We start from the raw sequence: 20,854 nt of genomic DNA, 5'->3' as shown, positions 1-20,854 counted from the left end.
GCGGAAATGTTAATTCTTTCTTTTATATTTGAAGCATGCTTCTCTGATCGCCGAACATGACAGCGTGGACTTGTGTGATATTCAGTGTCCCGAATAACGAGTGAAGAACTTTTCATTTTTTGGAGATCGGCGGAGAGCCTGCGTCATTTTATTAATAGAATCGTCAGCTTTTATTATTCCATCGTATCGCAGGACGGCGAAATGTGTTACATTACTGTAATATTAAATAGCGCTGAAAATTCTGTAACGCTCAAAAAATTTCAGTTTAGTTATCCTCTCAACAAATTCATCTATGAATCAGTGTTTAAAGTACCCTAAATCTTTGCAGAAAAAGAGGGGGGGAAATAAAATTACATCATTACTTGAATCAAGCTCTAAATATTATCAAAGCTTTTCCCGCCAAAATGCAAAACTGTTTTACCGATGCCTCTGAGCGAGAAAAAAAAAACCGAGGATCAGAATCGAATGAAAAAGTTTGAGAAAAATCAAGAAACATTATTCGAATTACAAACATTACTAGAACCAAGCTCACAAAGCTTATGAAAGCTTTTCCCGCCAAAATGCAAAACTGTTTTACCGATGCCTCCGAGCGAGAAAAACAAGATCCGAAGATCAGAATCGAATGAAAAAGGTTAAGAAAAACGAAGAAACATGATCCTGTTTTTTTTTTACTACACGTGAAGAGGGGATTTCATCGAAGATCGGTACTTTCTCTCGGCCATACAAAGACTATCGGCAGATCTGAGCGAGTTGTGTGAATGTATAGATAACTATGTTGAGTAAAATTCAACGAACCGTGAACTCATTGTTCGTAATAAAACTATACAATTGAACTAGACAAACGTGCGCTTATCAACATTTTGTTTTGCTGCCTAATTCTATCGACAGCTAACAAGTATCACTACAGGTTTCTTACTCTTCTTTATCTTCTTCTTCTTTTTGAGTCGTGCGCTGTCGTGCGTTAAGGAATATCTACTTGCCGACGATTCAGTGAATTCGTGCAAAAAAAAAAAAAAGTCCCTAGTTCGATTCATCGTTTCTTTTACAATATATATATATATATATATATATATACATGTATTGCGTGAGTTATTCGATGTCATTTCGACCCTAACCTCGTCTCAGAATCATCTCAAACTTAGTGAAACATTAGCATTACACTTATTTGAAGGGTTTAGATTGTTTTTTTTTTTTTTTTTCAAATATTCACTCCAAGATTCATTGGCTTGCGTTACGTAGAATTGCGGGTGGCAAAATAAATCCGGTATGGTAAAACTTGACAACTGTTGTTCGCGCTAAAAAAAAAGCTTTGTTGTACATCAAAGTTTCAGTTTTCAGTGTAAAATGTACAAAATATTCTTCAGACATTAGATAACTGTCTCAAAAAGTGAATAGTGTCAGGTTCTTAAATTTTTTTTGATGGGTGACACTTTTTTCATTTGCTTTTCTTCTTGTTTTGCGTGTGATTTTAGAGTATTATTTTCTTCGAGTACAGAAAAATATGTGCAAATTTCATTATGGAGAAAAATTTCGTTCGAAATGAATTCCCGCCGCGTTACGAACTTTTCGTATTTATATTGTTAAAAACGAAATAACAAAAATTTCTTACGTTTTTAGAAACATTTGGAAAAACTTTTATATTTGATCGCTTGAAACAGAATTTTCAACGTCAAAATATTGATAATTTAAAATACAAACAGGAATGTCTTTCAACAAAAAATTGGCAATTCTTTTCTATAAATTCAGAAATTTCTGTAACTCACGTTACGATTTTTGAAACGTATAAATCACCTCCGAATGATTTCAATTTGTCGAATTTGAGAAATTATCAATGATGTAGAGCGGGCGTATATTTGTTTTCTTTAACAAAGACGTGCAATAACGCGTGTGATGATAAAATTGCACGAATGGCGAAATTCAAAATCAGAAAAGACAGGTGTTCCTCACCTGCGTTGCAGGCGAGGCCGGAAGTTCGTTTCGCGTGGCTGGTTCTATATCTGTCTTAACATTCTCCTACCGCTAAGATCTATGCGCGATTATACCCACCTTCATACCTGCCTTTGCCAAGACTTCTTCCTCGTAAAATATCGCCGCGGGAATATATATATATATATATATACACCAGCGATTATACGGACTGTTATAAATCATTGTAACGTACTTATTTTTCTTTCATTTCTATCCGCATCCGGCTAAGGATAGATCGAGCTCGATCCCTGTACCATATAAATTTATAATCCGATACAGATAGATATTAAATTTCCAGATTCCATCGTGCTTTTTTATTCTCATCTTTTAAGTTGTAAAAATTGGACCACGCTGTAATAATTCGAACATATCAGTCAGGTACCTAATATTATAATTCAGAATACTTTCCTCTGATAAAAAACACGAGGACATCAATTTTTCACAATAAGGTGTACAATTGTATGGTGTTTCATTTTTCACTTGTCATTGAAAAATCTCACGAATAAATTTGTAAATAAAATTTGTCCAATCAAAATTTTAAGGTTTTTAAAAAAGCCCTCGCGTTCCATTTCTTGATAACGACCAATTTCACGAGCGAATTGATATTATGCTATTTCCGGGTAAGCATTTCGATAACTCGATGATAATCGGACACCCTGTATTATATATGCGTGAACCGCGCGGTGCGTGTCGGAAAAATTATATCACGCGTGCACGCGTTGTTGACTGTTTATATTTTGTAATTGGATTAGTAGCTACACGACTTTATCCTGCACCCCTCGCTCCGCGGGATACATACATTTACATACATTCATGTACATGTATGTATTATGTATGTACGTATATCATGCATAATGTATACCCGACACGAAAAACGATACTTTTGTAGGCAAACGTCTGCGCGTTACGAATAATCCACACACCTTGTACAAGGTTCATTCGAGCAAAGCGCAAGTTAAATCGCAACGTATGTAAGCTGAAGTGGAGATTTTCCAATTAACAAAACCTAGATGAATTTTGAACTGGAAAATATTTGATCATTTCGGAGAATTTAACCTCAGAGATAACTTTTGTATTGAATTATATCGAATTTATCACGTATCTTTTCATTTCAACGTTTTCTTTCAAGTAACTGGTAGGTATGATTTGATAATATTAATACAATCAAATTTTATAACTAAAGAGACTGAAAATTTATTCAAATATTATTTTTAGATCAGTTTAGGATTACAAGATGTTTCGGAGCGAGTCGGTCTTGTTCTGAATATATCCGGGCTCTTGTTTTTCTCCGTATTATTTCTGCCGGTATATATCACGTGGCGAAGAACTGGGCGAAATTTTTGGGAGAAATTGGAAAATTTTTAGGAACCAGCCTTGGAGTCAAATTTTATAAGATTAAAGTGAAAAAAATGTTGACAAATATTTCTGTACAATAAGATACATTTAACCAAGCCAGAATGACATTTAGATATTTCCATAAATATGCCGAAATGAATTCAAATAATTATAATATTTCTAGTAAAATTTCAAAAAATATCTATAATCTACCAGCTCGAAAAAGAATCGAAAAAGTACGACAATTCAAAGTCTGACAAACATAGTGCGGGTAAAAAGCAACAGATGAAAATCTGCACCCGCTCCTTTTCCGTCGGTAAAATCGTACAGCGTCTTCAATTGGCTGCACTGATTGTGCGTTCGTACCGATCGCGTTTTCCCTAGGATTTCGCCCTTGCTATTGGTTGAAAACTAGGGATATCGCGACGGATCGTCAACGCGCACCCAGTGCAGCCAGTTGAAAACGCTATTAGTCTTATTCCCGGCGCGCGAGCCTCTCCAAGATCGCATTCCTCAGCCGTTCCCCTTCTATTTTCGACGCATTTCACGCTCGCCGCTCTTCGCGGCTCGGCCTCCGCTAGAACGGCGAGGAACCGATTTGCACGCGACCCCCATGATGTACCGATCGAAACCGGGACGGCGAATTCCTTCTCTTTCCTACCCCGGCGCCCCGGGCTTCCTATAGAGCGAAACCGACGCTCCGGAAAGACATTATTTAGAGATGCAGATCGAGGATTGGCGATCCTGTTGCTCCTCGAAACGACGGTACACGTCGGGAAAAATCGTATTTACTTTCACACCCTAACCAATTACTCGTTTCAATTCGATGATTAAACAGGATTATTTTGTTATATCGAAGATATTATAATTATACGAATGTCAAGTTTTGTCGTGCAAGTTCGATTTCATATGATTCGAAAATACTTTACAAGTATTTTCATCTGACTTTACACATCTTGCTTCCGTGTAATATACGATCACTATAGAGCCTTTACCGACCGAGTAGAGTGCCCGTTATTTTGACCGTTATTAGAGCTTACGCATTTTGCACAAATCGAGTGAGCTCATAACACTTCTCTCGATGTATGAGTCTTGATTCAAACATGGTGATTTCTAGGGTTTTTCTTTCTTGACGAGATTTTCGACCCTTCTACCTTACCGACGGATTCGGCAAATCGTATTTTTTTTTTTCTTGTTCTGAGCGTCAAGGTCGCTACTCACTGTAGGAAATGACGGCGTTTATGATCTAGAAAATTAGAAATATAGAAACGTTAGAAAAGTTGTTGGAAACATCATATTATAAATATATTTGCCGTTTAGTTTTATTTGCTTTGAGGTTCAGGCGCGTAATTCAAATATTTGTGACTTTTCTATCAGATTTTATAAATCTCATTTGAAGTGACCAGACAGAGAGAATAAAAAGTGTGAATTAAGATTTTCTGAACTTATCCGTAAGACAGGCAGCTGATCCAACATCAAAACCAATCAGACAGTAAAGATGAATATAGATTTCTATTATCTGTTTTTCAATAGATCAACACATTTTTCCCATCATTCATTGAATATTCCATACAAGCCAATAATGTGAAAACGGAAATTAGTTGTAGGGCTATTCAATTTTGAAAATATGCATCACCGCAGTTGGTTGTCAGCGGGAAAAATCGTAAAATTGAGGAAAAATATTTTTTCAGAAACAGTCTAATCTAGAAATGAAATGCTAATCTTCAGAATAATCTGAGCTTTATTGAACGCATTACTTACCTGCCTTAAAAAACCGTCAATCCGATATTCTCATTCATTGAATATCGGGATCGTATCGGTCATAGAAACTTAGCGGTGATAAAAATAAGTTTGCGATTTCGGAAACTGCATCTTTTGGACTACTTTATTGTAAAGGCAGACGTGTTTTTTTCTCCAGCATTCCGTATTTCTCTCTTTCCCTCTTTCTCGTTTCTTTTCCCTTTCGAATGCACCACCTTACGACGTTTCGATACTTGGAGCCATGCTGCCGGCGCATTCTTCGGGATTTTAATTTAATCTTTTGGCCGTTGCTCCGCGTAAGAGCGCGTAAGAGAGAAAGAGAAAGAAAGAGATGTAAAAAACGGGGAACAAGGCACGGATTCAACCCCTATTTTTAGATTGACACACTCTTCTGCGTTTCGACTCGCATGTGCTTGTAGAACGTTGAGACGTGCAAAGTTTACACAGCCGTTTCTGCATATGTGTTTGTCCATGTGACACGCATGCCTGTATTTGTGCTTAGGTACCGGTTAGAATTGCTACTTAACCTATGCGTCGCAGGCTCTACAGCGTGTCTACTGCGTAGGGTGCATTCCACGTGAAATCAATGTCCTTATGCCCGCACAGTTTCTAATTTCTCTCGTTATCATTCATCTTGTTCTGGGGTCGAAAAGTAGAACCGCCACCAAATGAAAGGGTCAAAATGTCGGGTATTCTGAGGTGCGCTGATGTAATTCGTAAAATTTTAAAACAAGCATATTCAAAATATAGAAAATTTGAGACGAAGAAAGATGTTGAAAAAATGTACAAAAATAAATATACGGTGAAAGAAGATACAATTTTTCATTTATATTTTTACCTTTCTATGCTTCAATTCTTCAGACATTTTATAATTCAACGAATCATACTTTCATTTGTTCAAAAAGTTCTCGTCTTTTTGAAAATTCAATTTGCCTATCCGAACGCATCGAAATATTGTATTAATTGGTTCGAAATTGAATTGCATTTTCTTTTTTTATCGCAGAACAATAAACAAGCCAGTAAATTGAGAAATAAGAAAGAAAAAACACTCGCCTTTTTATGTTCAACGTGAAACGAGATGAAAAATACCAGGCATGTGTAATTAAAAATTATGAGGGTGAAAACGCATAAATTTTTTTCACGTGAAACGTCACATAAATATGATTGACTTCACACCTCCTTCGTCAATTCTTAGATCTTGCGGTAGGAAATAGTAAATTTTCCCGCTTTTTCTCACAGTTTTTGCCTCCGTCCAGCTCCCATCAGTTTTTACTCTCGTTACTCGTACCAATTCAGCTTCCAGATCCTCACTCAACGAGTTCGTATATCTACACGGTGTGTGTAACACATCGAAGCCTCAAAACGACGGACCTTTCAAGCACTTCTGCGTGTCGAGGAAATTTTTTCACAATACCGTTTTATTACAGCAATTTGTTACGCAGTCCCTTGAAGCACTGAATAATCGTCTCACAGTCACGTTCTGTGAGACGAGCTTGCGGCTAGATCAATTCCATTTAAGTTGGTCGAAAATATTCAAAACTCGTGCTTCGTTTTCTCAACACATGCAGTGTATGTATATAAGACGTTTTCGATAGATAAAATTATTGCGAAATTTAATTATCACATAATGTACGGTCATGTGACCCGGATATAATAAGCAAAGACCTTTGGCTAGCCCTGCAGCGGTCTGAACTTTACGACACCAGATTCATCCAACAGCCCTCTGCACCTATCCATACACTCTTACCTGATCGTATTTTTAGGGGCTAAAATAAAAATAAAATAAAAATAAGAACAAGAAGCAGGAGAGAAAAAAAAGAACAGGTTAACTGCTGTGACGAAAGGGCAATGTTCTGAAAATCGTTTGAAATGCCCCAGATTTACGAAAATAGCCTATGCGAGCAGCGTACGTGACCCCCTTAACATATTTTCACTGGTTACTTGAGCAGTGTTTAGACTATAATCCAGAAGCTGTCGCGAATTATTATTCAAAATTTGAAATAATGCTTATGCCCTTCGAATTGTCCAAACACAACCGTACACTAGAATCTTTGATCCACCTCCATTTTACAGTTTCCAAAAATCGCAGCTGCGTTCTGTGAACAATTTTACCGATCACCGATAAAACAGGAAAAATCATGAGCCGGAATCAGTGTTATTGAAAAAGATATCACAAACGGACGTTTATCATCCTGATTTTTTTAATTGAATCGCTATATTTCGCGTGATTTACACTATATATAATCAGGTACAGAGGTACAATAGAATCTTTGATCCACCTCGATTTTACAGTTTCCAAAAATTGCAGCTGCGTTCTGCGAACAATTTTACCGATCGCGGATAAAACAGGAAAAATCATGAGCCGGAATCAATGTTATTGAAAAAGATATCGCAAACGGACGTTTATTTTCTCGCGTTTTTGGTTCGAAACGCTGTATTCCGTGCTACGAAGCAGAAATCTCTTTGATTCCCGCGGACTTCAAGGCTCGGCTTCGCGTCCGATTATTTAGGCTCCGACTATACAGCAGCTAAAGATAGTTCGGGGCTAGTTACGTTTCTATATCCGACTGGAACTAACCTTCTCACCTGCGCTCATTCGTTCACGTCGAAAAACCGCGCGAATAGTTCACGCCTTTCAGCGTGAAGAAACGTATTAAAATTATACCGCCTACTCCAAATTTCTATCTCCTAGGAATAATTCATTATCATATCTTGCGTGGCGGGAAATAAATGTCTCCTACCGAGACGAGTTACGTTATGTAAATTATATTGCGGTATAAAATTTCTAAATATAAGGACGCGGCACGCTGTCGACCGGAGGATATGTTTACTTTTTCGTCGTGCGATAAAGTTAATCTTCGAACCGTGTAATTTTCATGATCGCATGTACTTTAAATATCGTGCCCTCAATATTTTCCATTCATGAAACAACTCGGAGATCATTTTTGTTGGTCGAATATAATTTTCACTCGGTATTCGATAGGACAACACGTGACAAAAAGTGTTTTGAAATATACTTTGGATTTGAGTTTGCTCAAATAAGTTCGAATTTGGAATACTTTACTATGAAAAATCATAGACCAGGTTTCAAAATTATTCTTGAAGTATTGTAAGTTTAGAAATTTTCTGCGAGATACTAACGACAATTTTTATAATTTCTCATAAAATACCAAGTTGCAGATTATTCTGTGAAATACTAATCGTAAGTTCTAAAATTGTATACGAAATACTAAAGAAAAGTTGCAGAATTTCCTATAAAATCCTAGGTTACAGAACATCCTGTGAAATACCAAGTTTCTAAATTTTCGACGAAATACTGTCGATTGTTGGCAGAATTTTTTAAATTAAAATACTCACAATAAGATCGAAAATTTTCTCCAATACACTGGCTTTCAGTCAAGATTCATACAATTTTCGGTATTAATCTCTCATCCATCAAAGAAAAAACAAAAAATACACATCATTTCTCAAATAATTAGATATCAAATTCTTAAATACTTAACTAAGAATTTTTTTTCAAACCGCATATAAATCTTAGACCTTGAGCAGAAGATTACGTGAAAAACACGTGCTTGTCCGTTGGTTCCTCTCACTCCTTTACAAAAATGATGAGAAATCATTCGAATTTATCTCCGAACGTCCCGTTATTTCACACTTATCATTCACTGATCACCCCTGCATGGAGTCTGTGTACTTTAGAAACGACGGTGTAGGTAAAGCTGTGATTATATTACACGTGGGAAACATGATAGATCTAAGAAGGATCTTTCTTGTGCCTACGCCTATGCGCATGTAAATGTGAGAATCACTGCGCTATCAGTACCGAGGCTAAATATAGATATATCTATTTTGAGTATCTTTCTATATTTATTTCAACCAACTTATTTTCCCCTTCCTCAGCGAGTCGGTTCAGGTTCTGATTGTAGGGAGAGGATTCATGACTGTCAAGAGATTCAGCCCAAAGGCGTGTTATTGGATTATTAAAAAAGATGTATCAGGTGTACAGTCCGGTCGAAAAGTGGTGAAATTGAGGCAAAAATCGGGATGCAGAGGTTTCAAATGAATAACTGAATTCAGTTCTGACCAATTTCACGTGCAAAAATATTTCCTTGGTGTCATAAAAAACAATCAAAATTCAGTGATTATAAAAATTCGAGACTGGTTACATAAACTTTCTTTTCGTTTCGCTGAATCGATGATTTCTTTCTCTGTAAAATATTTTGTTGGTAGTCCACATAATCGATTCATTTTCGTACGTCAGGGAAAAATTTTACAATTTGAATAGAAAATTTGTTATTTCGTAGTGACGAGAAAATATTTTATGTAAGCTGAAACAAAGCCTGCAAGCTAAAAGTCTAGGGTCAAGATTATTTCTTATTCTTTTGAATCTAATTGTAATAATATACTTATTTTCTTCTATGTAATGAACATCGATTTTCCATAAGTTGTTTTTCCGGTCGACTAAAGATGTGAATATAAATTTCTACTCAAGTGACTTGTAAACAGTAACAAAATGGACTGTGATTTAATGAAATTTGATGTATGTGAAAAATTATAGGCACATGTTTTCAATTAAATAAAAGCCCCAATAGTATGATTTTCGAAAAGTTTTTTAAAAACTGAACTTTTTCTAAGGAAATCAATAAATTTATTTTTTGATTCGTCAATATTTACCGACGTTTCTTTGACTCGAGTGAGTTTGCGCGTTGTTTTTAATGGACTGTACACCTCATACACCCTTAATTACGAAGTTGATAATTAAAACCACCGTCGCCGAGGCTCGAACCTGAACAAAAGCTGCGCGTGGTGAAATTGCGAGCCAATTAGTCTGTTCGTTACCAAAGTGTTAAGTTTTAACATCCCTTGCAGTAGATTTTAAAACCGGTTAATGACCTCAGAAGTGGTCATTGTCTTTCCTTTCTTTCGGATCTTCGAGTTTTCCAAAACTTTACTTCGAAACCAGTTCCAACGACAATCATATCTCACTTGGGACAAATAAAAAGTGAACATTATAGTCGTAGAAGTTGAAACAAATTCATTCCGCCTTTTTTCAAAAGACTAAAAAATGGAAAAACACCGACAAATCAACGCGTCTCTATCAATCTGTCTTCAGACTTTAACGTTTCTTGGCTAACAATGAATTTAATTGTTCATCCTCTCATCGTGGACGAGTGCAGAGCTTATCGCTGAGTGACCCTTCAAATTCTTAACCTTATACGCGTCTTGTGAGTCGTGCATACTTGCAGTGACCTTTACGGCACGTTTGTTAAACACGTCGCGATATCAATTAAACGTGCTTTTTCCACCGCTTACGCGCGAGCTTATATCATAATTAATTTTTATCGTCGATTCTTGGTTTTCAAAAGAGTTCACATCGCAGCTTCGCGTCTGATCGGAGTTCGGTTATTGCATTTAGATTTGGATTTTTTGAACAGTTTTTGCCCCTGCGGAACGGTCAGGCATTTTTATGCAAAATGTGTTGTTTCATACACGCGTTGACAAGTGTCTGTTGAAAAATATCTCTCGTTTTTTCCAGCCGCGAAAAAACACTACAGGATATCTTAAATCCGATCAAAAAGAAATACACTGAGAGAAATTTTTGGTCTCGGTTACCGCTCGGTTCTTGACTAATTTCATTTTTTACCACAATCGAAAAATATCGTTCTAGATAGAAAATGAAAATTAGTTTTCTAGCTGCTGTTGCGAAAATTTCACGCTTGTGGAACGATAAATTGACGTTAAAGCCTGATTTAACTAAAACGAAGTAGAGTAAACCTCAGAAACTGATTTTGCGTTGCAATAACGAAAAAAGTACCAACAATAGCGCTAAAATGGTTACACGCACCTCGTTTTTCCTAATCCCAACAATATTCAAACAGTTTTTTCAACGATACCTGTTTTGCTGAATTTTTCTAATTACTGTAACAAATGAAATTTATCTCAGTGTAGAAAATCGAGAATTCGTGCATCATGATTTCCGATCATTCAGATAACGATGAAATTTTCAATAAAAACAACAAAACGTATTCATTTTCGGGTAAGCCAGTTTTCAATTTAGATTTCTTAAATTCGTTTCGAACTTTGTTCCAGGAATTCAATCTTGAAGAAATCGGTTATTTTAATTACAAATGGAAAGGTGTTTAATGTTCGTACAAACGTCGGGAATGGCCGGGTACGTGTATCGTTAACCAGCCATTAGCTTTTTTCTTGCGGCTGGTAAGACGCTACAGCGTTGGTGATTTATCCGATTTCGTTTCAAGCATTCGAGGAAGAAAGAGTGCCCGCAAGGCTGCAGCACGGATTTATGGCTTCTCAGTTACGGGCACCCAGCTAGTGCTTCCGGTTTAAATACTACAGACGACTTATTGTCCGCTGTGATGCACTCGTTGGAATTATTATACATATTGCATGTATATGGGGAATTCCATGCGAATCTGAGTAACGTCTGACCCTCGCCATTTCTGATTTTGTTTCAAAAATTTTCTGCAATTTTCCCAACTCTGAAAACGTAGCCTGAATATTTTCAGTATTTTTTTTTTTTTTTTTTTTTTTTTTTTTTTATTCAACTGCTCAATTATTTACAAGTATTTGGGGTGTTTTTTAAAAGGAACTTTCTCAATATTCTCAAAAAAAAAGTTTCAGACACTGCATTTTCTTTTTCAAGAATTTCTAGGCCGGTTCCATTATAGAACAAGTTTTGTATATTCTTTTGGCACATTCAACTTTTTTCGTCAACTTCGTAATGAAAACGGTCTAGAAATATTCTAAGAGAAAAATAAACGATTTGAGAATTTTTTATGAATTTTCATACGGTTTAAACAATGTTTTTCGTTGATGAAAAAATTCGAAGTGCTAGAATATAGTTGAAAATAAATCAGCTCATCGTGGGCTCGCGGTTTTTGAAATTTTAGGAAAAGAGAATACAGTTTTTCAGTATTTTTTAAGAATTTAAAAAAAGGCACTTTTTAAAATCACTCTCAATATTTGTAAATAATAATTGACAAGTTGGATAAAAAATCTGAAAAAATTCAGGGTACTGTTTCAGAGTTGAGAGAATTGCAGAAAAAATTTTGTGCAAAATCAATTCCCATATAATACGTAAAAATCAAACCGCATAATGAAGTGGCAAAATTCGTCGATTCTCGTTTTGATTATTATGATACTTATAACTGGGAAGTTTAAAACGGAAGAACAGTAATATCAAACGTATTGAAAAATAATGGAATTTCATTTATTTATTCTTCTTACGAACGATATAAATGCGAAAATTGTATGAATTTACATTTCGCTGTATTCGATCAAATTATTCTTACCTAAGCTGATAAAATTTTGTGTATGTTCAGGCTTCAACTTAGTTTCGTTCAATTATTTCTTCTCGTTCCGATAGGTCAGTTTTATTGCCGATTTTTTTTTTTTTTTGATGATTCTTGAATCACTGACTAAATGATGTATTTCTTTTTTGTTGCAGGAGGATTTTAGAAATTTTACTGCCCGAACCTAATACAGACAACGTAAGTAGTGCGAAATTTACCTACTCTTCCAACTAAATAAGTTATAACCTCTTAGATGGTGCATTCCATGCAAAATTACCCATCCTAAGATCCTAATCGCTTCGGATTTTTCGTCTCTCTCATAATTCAGCCCTGACTTTAAAAACTGTCGATAAAATGTGTGAAAAAGACTTTTTTTTTTTTAAACCAGAACGCTCCACATATATCGGGTATTCCACGCCAAATCGATTAGGATTTCTTGGACATGGTCCGAGATTTTTTTTGCATCGTTGATCCGCTGAAAAGCCCTCGGATTTTTTTCAAGTTGTTTTTTTTTTTCAGTATATTCGTTTTAATTATCATTTTTAAAAACCAAGACCAGTGTCTTAAGTTACGTCCAATGGCATGTTGGTTTTCACAAATCATGATTAAAATGAATTTGCCCAAAAATAAAAACTTGAAAAAAGATTGAATGCCTTTCAGGGTGGTAATGACAATTTAAAAAATCGTAGACCATATCCATGAGGTCAAGGGTCAGACCGTGGTAGATTTGGCGTGGAATGCTCCGTACGTATACAATAATAAAATCAACCTTTAATGGCATTTGGAAAAACCGCAAACAGGGTGAAAATTATATTAGACTTTTACACGCAGTTGATAAAATACTCGAACCTCGCGTCTGTGACAAGGAGGACAAAACGCGCCTCTGCAGACCCGAATTCGGTATTGATCCGGTACACGTATATAAAGGCCGTGCAGGAGGATACCTGACGGAGGAAATGCCAATCCTTAGCAGGACACGCAGTTCAAACAACGACGCACGAATGCGTTTTATAAAGGGATACGTTTCATTTTACGCCCACGCAATGGGAATGCTGGCTCGTATAGATGCTTGATGGATAATGCCTGCTTAAAATGCTCGTCGCATCTTCTGTGTTAGCAAAGTCCGTGAGTCACACTTGTGTTTCCGAGGATTATTAGTTTCGGTTTGCGTATCGAATTTAAATCATATTTACAACTCGTCGTGCCACCTCTTGTCTCTCAGATTTCTTTTAGCTTTGTACTTTGTTCAAAGAAGCGTCATATTTTTTTTTTTGGTAATAAAGAATCGTAATGTGAGAACAAACATTTTTTCGTAAGACACTTTTGCGTGAGTTGAGGAAACGGGTGGGAAAAAAAAAAAAAAATTCAAAAAATTGTTTACATCTTTGACCGATTGAAAAAAAAAAAGAAACATTGTTTTTTGATTCGAAAAATCTTTGAACAGTTTCGAGAATTATTACTGACCTTGAATTATGATGTATAGTTTATTTAGATTACGAAATAAGTCAGCGTCACCTGACTTTGTACAATTTCAATGATCTTCAATGACTTCGCATTGTCTTAAAGTGACGCTGGATCGCTTCACATTATTGTGATGGATTCAAGTGGCTTTGCATGGCTTCGGATGTCTTGAAATAACTTCACACTAAAACTTGATATGTGTAGAAACAATTCCTGAGACGACTCGCCGATCTAGAATGAATTCAAAAATGAGTCATCCTTGAGTAATTTTTGAAAAATCAGAAACACTGCGATTTTTCAAGCTTTCGACTGGTTTGATCCAAACCGAATTGAATGTCGAAATCGGATCAATCTGTGAAGTAGATAATTTATATTCTACCGAGCTTGATTATTTATATTACAAATGTGAAAAAGTGCCGGTTTCGGGACATCTACGTATTTTTTTCACGGTACCACGTCGTGGGAAGTTGGTACAGATTTCTGAGAAAAATTGGAAATTTTGAGGAAACGGGAAAACTCAATTTTGCCAAATTGCAGTTGAAAAAAAAAAAAAAACACTGTAAAAACAAAAAACTCGGAACTTCTTAAGAATTATCAAGATATTTCTATAAATCTTGCGCAAATAATGTTCCTCACAGAAATTGAGATATTTCTAAAAATAAATTGTGAAACTGTGTCAGAGGTGATATTCCGAGTTAGTTACTGAAAACAATTTTTTTTTCCACAGTATTTTCCCACCCCTTTTCAAAGCGTGATATATTCATAGACGTGACGAAACGTGGACTAAATTCGAAAAATATAGACTTTGAGTGAGCAGTTATTTATTCACTAAACGTGGTTGGTAAGCCTGGACCTGTACCGTGAGGGCTTAATTACTCTTTTCGCATCATTAATCTGAAATCTCACAAAACACGGCCTGGCAAAAAAGTGATTTTATCTAAACTCTGCAGCCCAGCTGTCTGGTCTCGAACTCCGTGACTATATAAATAAAAGTGTTTAGCAGTGGTTCTCTATCTTCGAGGTGCACAAACTTCTGCGTATTATCTCTGATGCCTAAATCTCGCCAATTCGAATTCATCAAATCGTTGTTATCTTTTCATCCTCTCGAAAGGAATAAGTTACAAACAGTGTTCGACTTGTCTCGGGGAGAGAAAATAACTGAGAGCACAGAACCAGAAAGCCGGCCGATAAGAGCTGACTGACAACGGACCGTCGACGTGTGGACGAGATGAGATGAAAATTTCGCTCATACATGTATGCAGATATTGTCGGCGATGCTGAATTATCTTGTATCGCGTTCCGGTCAATTCCTCTACGCGAGCTTCTTTACACCCGCTTTTATCCTCCACCGACGCATCTTGTCCTACGTACTGTAACGATCGCATACGCTTGAAATGTTGCAATTTGAAATTATCTTCTTCTGAAATGAGTGAAAAGTGCCAAGAAACTAAATTCGGTATCAATTTCATCGAGAAGTTTCAGTGGGTTCCAAAACATCTGACGATAACTTCTGTTGATGACGGCGAGTTTGGCATGTTGAACAGGGACCACATTTAATTATAAAAGTTGTTTTTCTACCGATATTTCACTGTTTATGAACCGAACGTTGGAAAAGAAAATTGTTACAACATGCACAAAGTCTTCCGTTCCTTTATGTTTGTGTTATTCAGTTAAAACCGAGGTTCAAACGATCAGCTGATTGTCCAGTACGACGCCATATTGCTCAGCCACGCCCCTAGGTTGAATATTAATAGAACACATTTACAGGAATATTGGCCGCTTTGAATGAATCAATTCAGAATATTCTGGTAGTGATATTTGATTGTACAGATGAGAATAACTATCAATTTAATCGAAAACCTAATCGTATATGAGTCAAACAAACTGCTTGGGTAAATTAGTGGATCCAATTTCAAACTAAATTCAAGATATCGTTGAACAGAAAAAATATATGACGAATTCTCATATCGATCAGATAACTCGTTTTCAGATTATTGTCGGGCAAAAGAAGCTTTCATTCTTGGAGATAAGTGAGGAGTCGCCGAAACAAGTTTGCTCGAAATCAAACAAGATCCAGGTTAAATTAACCCAAATCAAATGACCAGGCTACATCTGAAAAGGTTGAGTCGTTCTTCGGCCATCAGACATAAAAAAATGATCAGAAACGAATCGAATCGAAGTGACTGCGTGTAGTCGAACTTTTCTCATCGAAGTAAAATATGTGGTGAGCACTCCATCTAAATTTCAGATCGTATCGCGAAATTACCCATAAAATTTACCCATTTTCGTCGCAAAAGGAATATTTATTCTTCATCTACTTCGGCGTCAGGAATTTCGGTCTTGCCAACCTTGATCGGAAGGTTGACGATGTCACTGTAAATTAGCCCCAACTTCCTTGACTCTGCATCTCAGGATCTCTGATTACGAGTGCAGAAGGAAATAGAGGAAGATGAAGCTGCCGTAATGAGGGAGCCGAGGAATTGGTTGAAGACGGACGTCGAGGGTCATCCGAGAAAGCGTGTACGGTCTACCTAATGTGAATTGTAAAGCATGCAGCGAACCTCGACTCTACCTTCATGGCCTTCGCGCCTTGCACCGCTGTACAAAGGCACATTAATGCACCTCACAGCGCTGCGTTATATCCTTGTGCATTTTCCTCTGGTGAGTAAACTCACTCAACGAAGTCTCAGAGGAAAGTGACATTTCTTTGGCATTGGTTCGTTTTATCGGGGATTGATTGAACGCGGTCCAAAGACGTTGAATTTTTTAGTTTCGATGATGAATCCTTCCTAAGGTAGGGACGATTTTCGTATGAAAACCGTGCGTCGTGTAGTCCCGTGTTTTATGCGCACCATAAAACTTTCAAGACCCTGTAACATAAATCTTGACAGCCGAATGAAGGTACTTGGGGTTAGGAGGTTCGTAACAAGATGTTCAGTCATTTTCGAACGACCGTCATTCCACCGTTCGAAATTCAAGTCAATATTTTTCCTCTCGTGTAACTGGTATTAAAAATGTCAGAAATAATCTACAAACTACACTGAAAACGGTTTGAAATTTTTCAAATGAGGTTTGTGTAGCTATCTTAAAAATCGATCGATAAAACAAGAGGATAGCTGTCAATTGTCGAGTTCTAGTTCAGCCACGAATTTGATTTTGCGATCAGAGGAATCAATATTTTATAAACATAACTTGTCAGAACTTGATTCGATTGTTGCTTCCAAACATCTGTTTCCCAATCTTCTCATCTTAACACTTTTTCGACTTGACTGTACACCGGATACATCCTTAACAGATTGAACGGTGGATCGAAGTAGCAGTTGATGATTTTGACCTGAGCGAAGAATAAGCACTTGTAATTACTAGTCAGGATATCTGACGTTGTAATTTCTCTAAACAGTACCTCAAACACACCCATTGTGTTCCGATCTGTAGCCACATGCATTATGCATGATGGGAAGAAACATTTATGGTCGTTGATCGTGAACCTTACCCCACTCAAAGTTAACCCAGTTCAAGGACTGGTTCTCTCGACTTCCATTTTTCACCCAATATTCCCTGCAATTCTAAGTAAAGAGCTCGGATCTGATAGATATAAATGAAACTCAACGATGCGGCCGATTTTCAGTATAACGAATATCGTAAATCAGTTCGGTATAAGAAGAAAAAGTAAAAAATGAAGTGACGTTACGCTTTTTTACCGTGATCTGCGAAGCTCGGTGAAAAGATGTCTTCGGAAGTATTCCATAATTTTTATTTATTTTTTTTTTCCCGCATAAACTATTCACAAATTGAGCATGTTTTTGGATAGTTCTGAAAAAAGTTTCGGTTATTCTGATAATATCAGAATAATTTTAAGAATTCTAGAGATTTTTCGCAATGAATTAATATTCTCTAGGGACCTCATTTTATACTAAAAACTTGGAAAAATCCTACTGTTCAAGTTTCTGCTAAAATTTTTGACTAAATCGAGTTCGAGATGAAAACGTGAGAACGAATCATTAGATTCTCAGAAATTCTGGCAAGTTTTTGAAAATACTTCGACGTACTACTGTATTAATATTATGAAAAAAAGAATGTCGTGTAAATCTTTATTTCACCAAAAGCGTTACCGTGTAATACCTTACAACAAATATAATGCGTCATACATCGTTGTGTATTCGAAAGTGTGCGTTTCCTCTTGTTTGCACAACTACTTGCGTTATCACGTCAACCGCTGGCACACCTGCAAGCGTTTTTCGAGCACTTACCTTATACCGGTCTCGAAAACCTTGAACTTGGCGGTCGTCCGTTGCCAGGCCGAAATTCGGTCCGTCGAAGATAACGATTAGTGATGGGGGAAGCGAGTTTCTCCGGCTCTTGCACGGCTGACAAAATCAACCGACTGTTTTCCATGCGCGCATTTCATGCCAACTGCATCAGGATTTGATTTGATATTTTTTGATTTCGATATTTTTTCAAATAATCGTAACGCCTCTAAAAACTGGTAGTTTTTTATTATTTATATTTTGATCCAACGATCTTTATGCTATCCATATTAAAATAGTTTAATACTCCCATCTGTTTTGAAATTCTCGAAGAATGCTTCGAATTTTTGTTCTCGTTCCGATTATTTTAAAATTGTTTTCATTGGGGAATTACTTTTTCATTCTCTGTAGCATTTTGAAAATTTTCGGATTCACCCAGATCTGTCAGCGTTTCTAAAATTTTATAAAAATACTTGGTCATTTTTAACTCTCATACCGATACGTTGAAATTTATCAATTCACCGTTTTTTATTCCACATCGAGTTCCACACGTTTAAAATTTTAACTATATCTTTCAAACTTCTTTCGTTACCTTACCCGAACGATCGTTCTCAATTCAAAAATATTTCAAAATTTCTTTCGACGTTTCCAAAACAATCGTACATTGGTTTTTGTAGATCAAAAATTTTCCAAAACGCCGAGAAGAAGGAAAGAGGAAGATATCCCAGTATGAAAACCATTTTGAAATGATCGAAACAAAGAACGAAATTCTTCGGAAGAACTCGGTCAAGAATTTGAAAGTAGTTGAAATTGTGAGAGTATACAAATATTCATAACTCGAGAACCATTGCATCAGGAGATTGGAGATAAAAAACGACCATCTTGGAGGCGCTACTATAGAAAGAAAGAAGAAATCTCAACCGTATTGAAAATGGTAAGGCCAAAACGTGATAGACTTGACACGGAATGCCAGTTCCATATCTCGATGCCTATTTACACACGATGAGCATACAGTACACATGCATGCGTAGCTTCGAGCAGCGGTAACCGTTGACAAAGTTCATCGTGATATACTCACAACGTATTTTCTTATACGCGTTGGTGGTTCGACTATGAGATTTCGTTTGCCGAACATTTTTTCCCGTCTGAAGATCAAATAATGATAAAATAACATTCGTGTATTTGTAATTTACCATCAACGCATTTTTATTACACACGGAAGGAAATTTGTTCAATTCATCAAACAGAGTGAAAGATTTGTTTGTTTTTTTTTTTCAATTTAATCCTTTAAAGCATATATTTTTCGTAGCAGTTAAATTCCTTGAAACTAGGTATATAAGGGTTCTTGAAATCACTGATTTAAAAAATGGAATCAGATCTGAGCAATTTCTAAAATTCAAAATGGTGGATATAATACGAGCGAATAGGATCATTTTCTATATATTCATTTCACCATATTGGATCCGCCACCTTAAATTTTGAAATTCTGACGTCGGATTTGTTTCCAGCAACCCCGAAAACCCCCCCGGTAACAAATTTCAAGCGAATCGGATCATTTTTTGTATTCTCGGTCCGCCATATTGGATTCACTATTTTGCGCCTTGAAATTTTGAAGTTGGATTCGCTTTCAGTGTCCCCAAAAACCCAAGATTACCGAGTGCCACTATTCTAATCCTCATAACTGTCCCACAATTACGTTTATTCTGTAAAAACAGACATTTTCAACGCTTTGTTTATTTATAGGGTTCACTATGTTCGCCGAATCATCATAACCCCTTTTAAAACATCAAGATTGACATCTTGAAAGTTAAACAATGCAAAAAAAAAAAGAAAAATGACAGCTATGTCTCAAAGATTGAACATAAATCTTGAATATATAATCCATTCAACAAGGTGTCTCATTTACAAGACGATGTGCCGCTAAGGGTCAAGTACGAGACGATTACGTCGGTAACGTAGATTCAGCCCGTAGCGTTTAGCCGAAAGTGGCGCTGCAGGTTGAATCTACGTTACCGACGTAATTGACTCAATCGAAAAACGAACCGTTTCTGAATTAATATCCACATGTATCCGTGATTATTCAGTTAATATCACAAGTTGCGTTTTGGAGTCTCGCGTCTCGGAGTAAATGGAACTTCTTTGTTTCACGCTCGATTGCCATGTTTGGTCAAGATTGTAAATTCTCTTACCCTCTCCCTCTCTCCCACTCTCTCTCTGTGAGTGCGTTATGTAATATTTTCAGACTTTATACAGTCTGATATCGGTGAGAGCCAATTAGGATCAGCTCGGTCAAGGAGCACAGTGCCTGTCTCGTATCTTCAAGGATGAAGCACCTTCGAGTCTTGGGAATTGGTGTATTAATGTCACCGAGAGCATTGATGAACGTTCCATTTCAGCCGTGTTTGGCCCTGAGGTCACCAGATAAATAGTTATTCGCGCGGAATTGACAACCCTATAAATTGGCGTTCCGGTGTTATGCACCTAACATAAACACGACAATATCGAAACGACGAGAAAATGGCGAATCGGGAGTTCAGAAACTGTGTATTACAAACCCTATGGTCAGTCAAATTGGACTTAACTAAATCGTCATCCTTTCAGCACTGATAAAATCCTTGAACCCACAAATTTTTACTGAAACATAAGATCCGGTACCTAATCAACAATTCCAGAGTCATTGAATTATTGTATCATTTTTTAATGTCAAAATCATATGGATCTTCAACTCTCGTGGCTACGATTTTCGACTTTTTGTTTGATTTTTGATTC

At 36.5% G+C, this 20,854-nt stretch overlaps 1 protein-coding gene across 19 annotated transcripts in view; it reads left to right on the top strand.

The window, feature by feature from the left end:
• The window catches only part of LOC124297924 (probable GPI-anchored adhesin-like protein PGA55), a 122,747-nt gene that overhangs the window by 33,194 nt on the left and 68,699 nt on the right, over positions 1–20,854 (top strand). For all 19 annotated transcript variants that reach the window (XM_046749344.1, XM_046749338.1, XM_046749345.1 and 16 more), the window contains exon 2: positions 12,533–12,575. The gene's annotated coding sequence lies outside the window, so the exon portion shown is untranslated. The remainder of the gene's footprint in view (positions 1–12,532; positions 12,576–20,854) is intronic.

Source organism: Neodiprion virginianus, chromosome 2 (assembly GCF_021901495.1).
Source record: "Neodiprion virginianus isolate iyNeoVirg1 chromosome 2, iyNeoVirg1.1, whole genome shotgun sequence".
NCBI classification, from domain to species: domain Eukaryota; kingdom Metazoa; phylum Arthropoda; class Insecta; order Hymenoptera; family Diprionidae; genus Neodiprion; species Neodiprion virginianus.
Note: the sequence above shows the minus strand (reverse complement) of the source record. Positions and strands in the feature narration are given on the sequence as shown.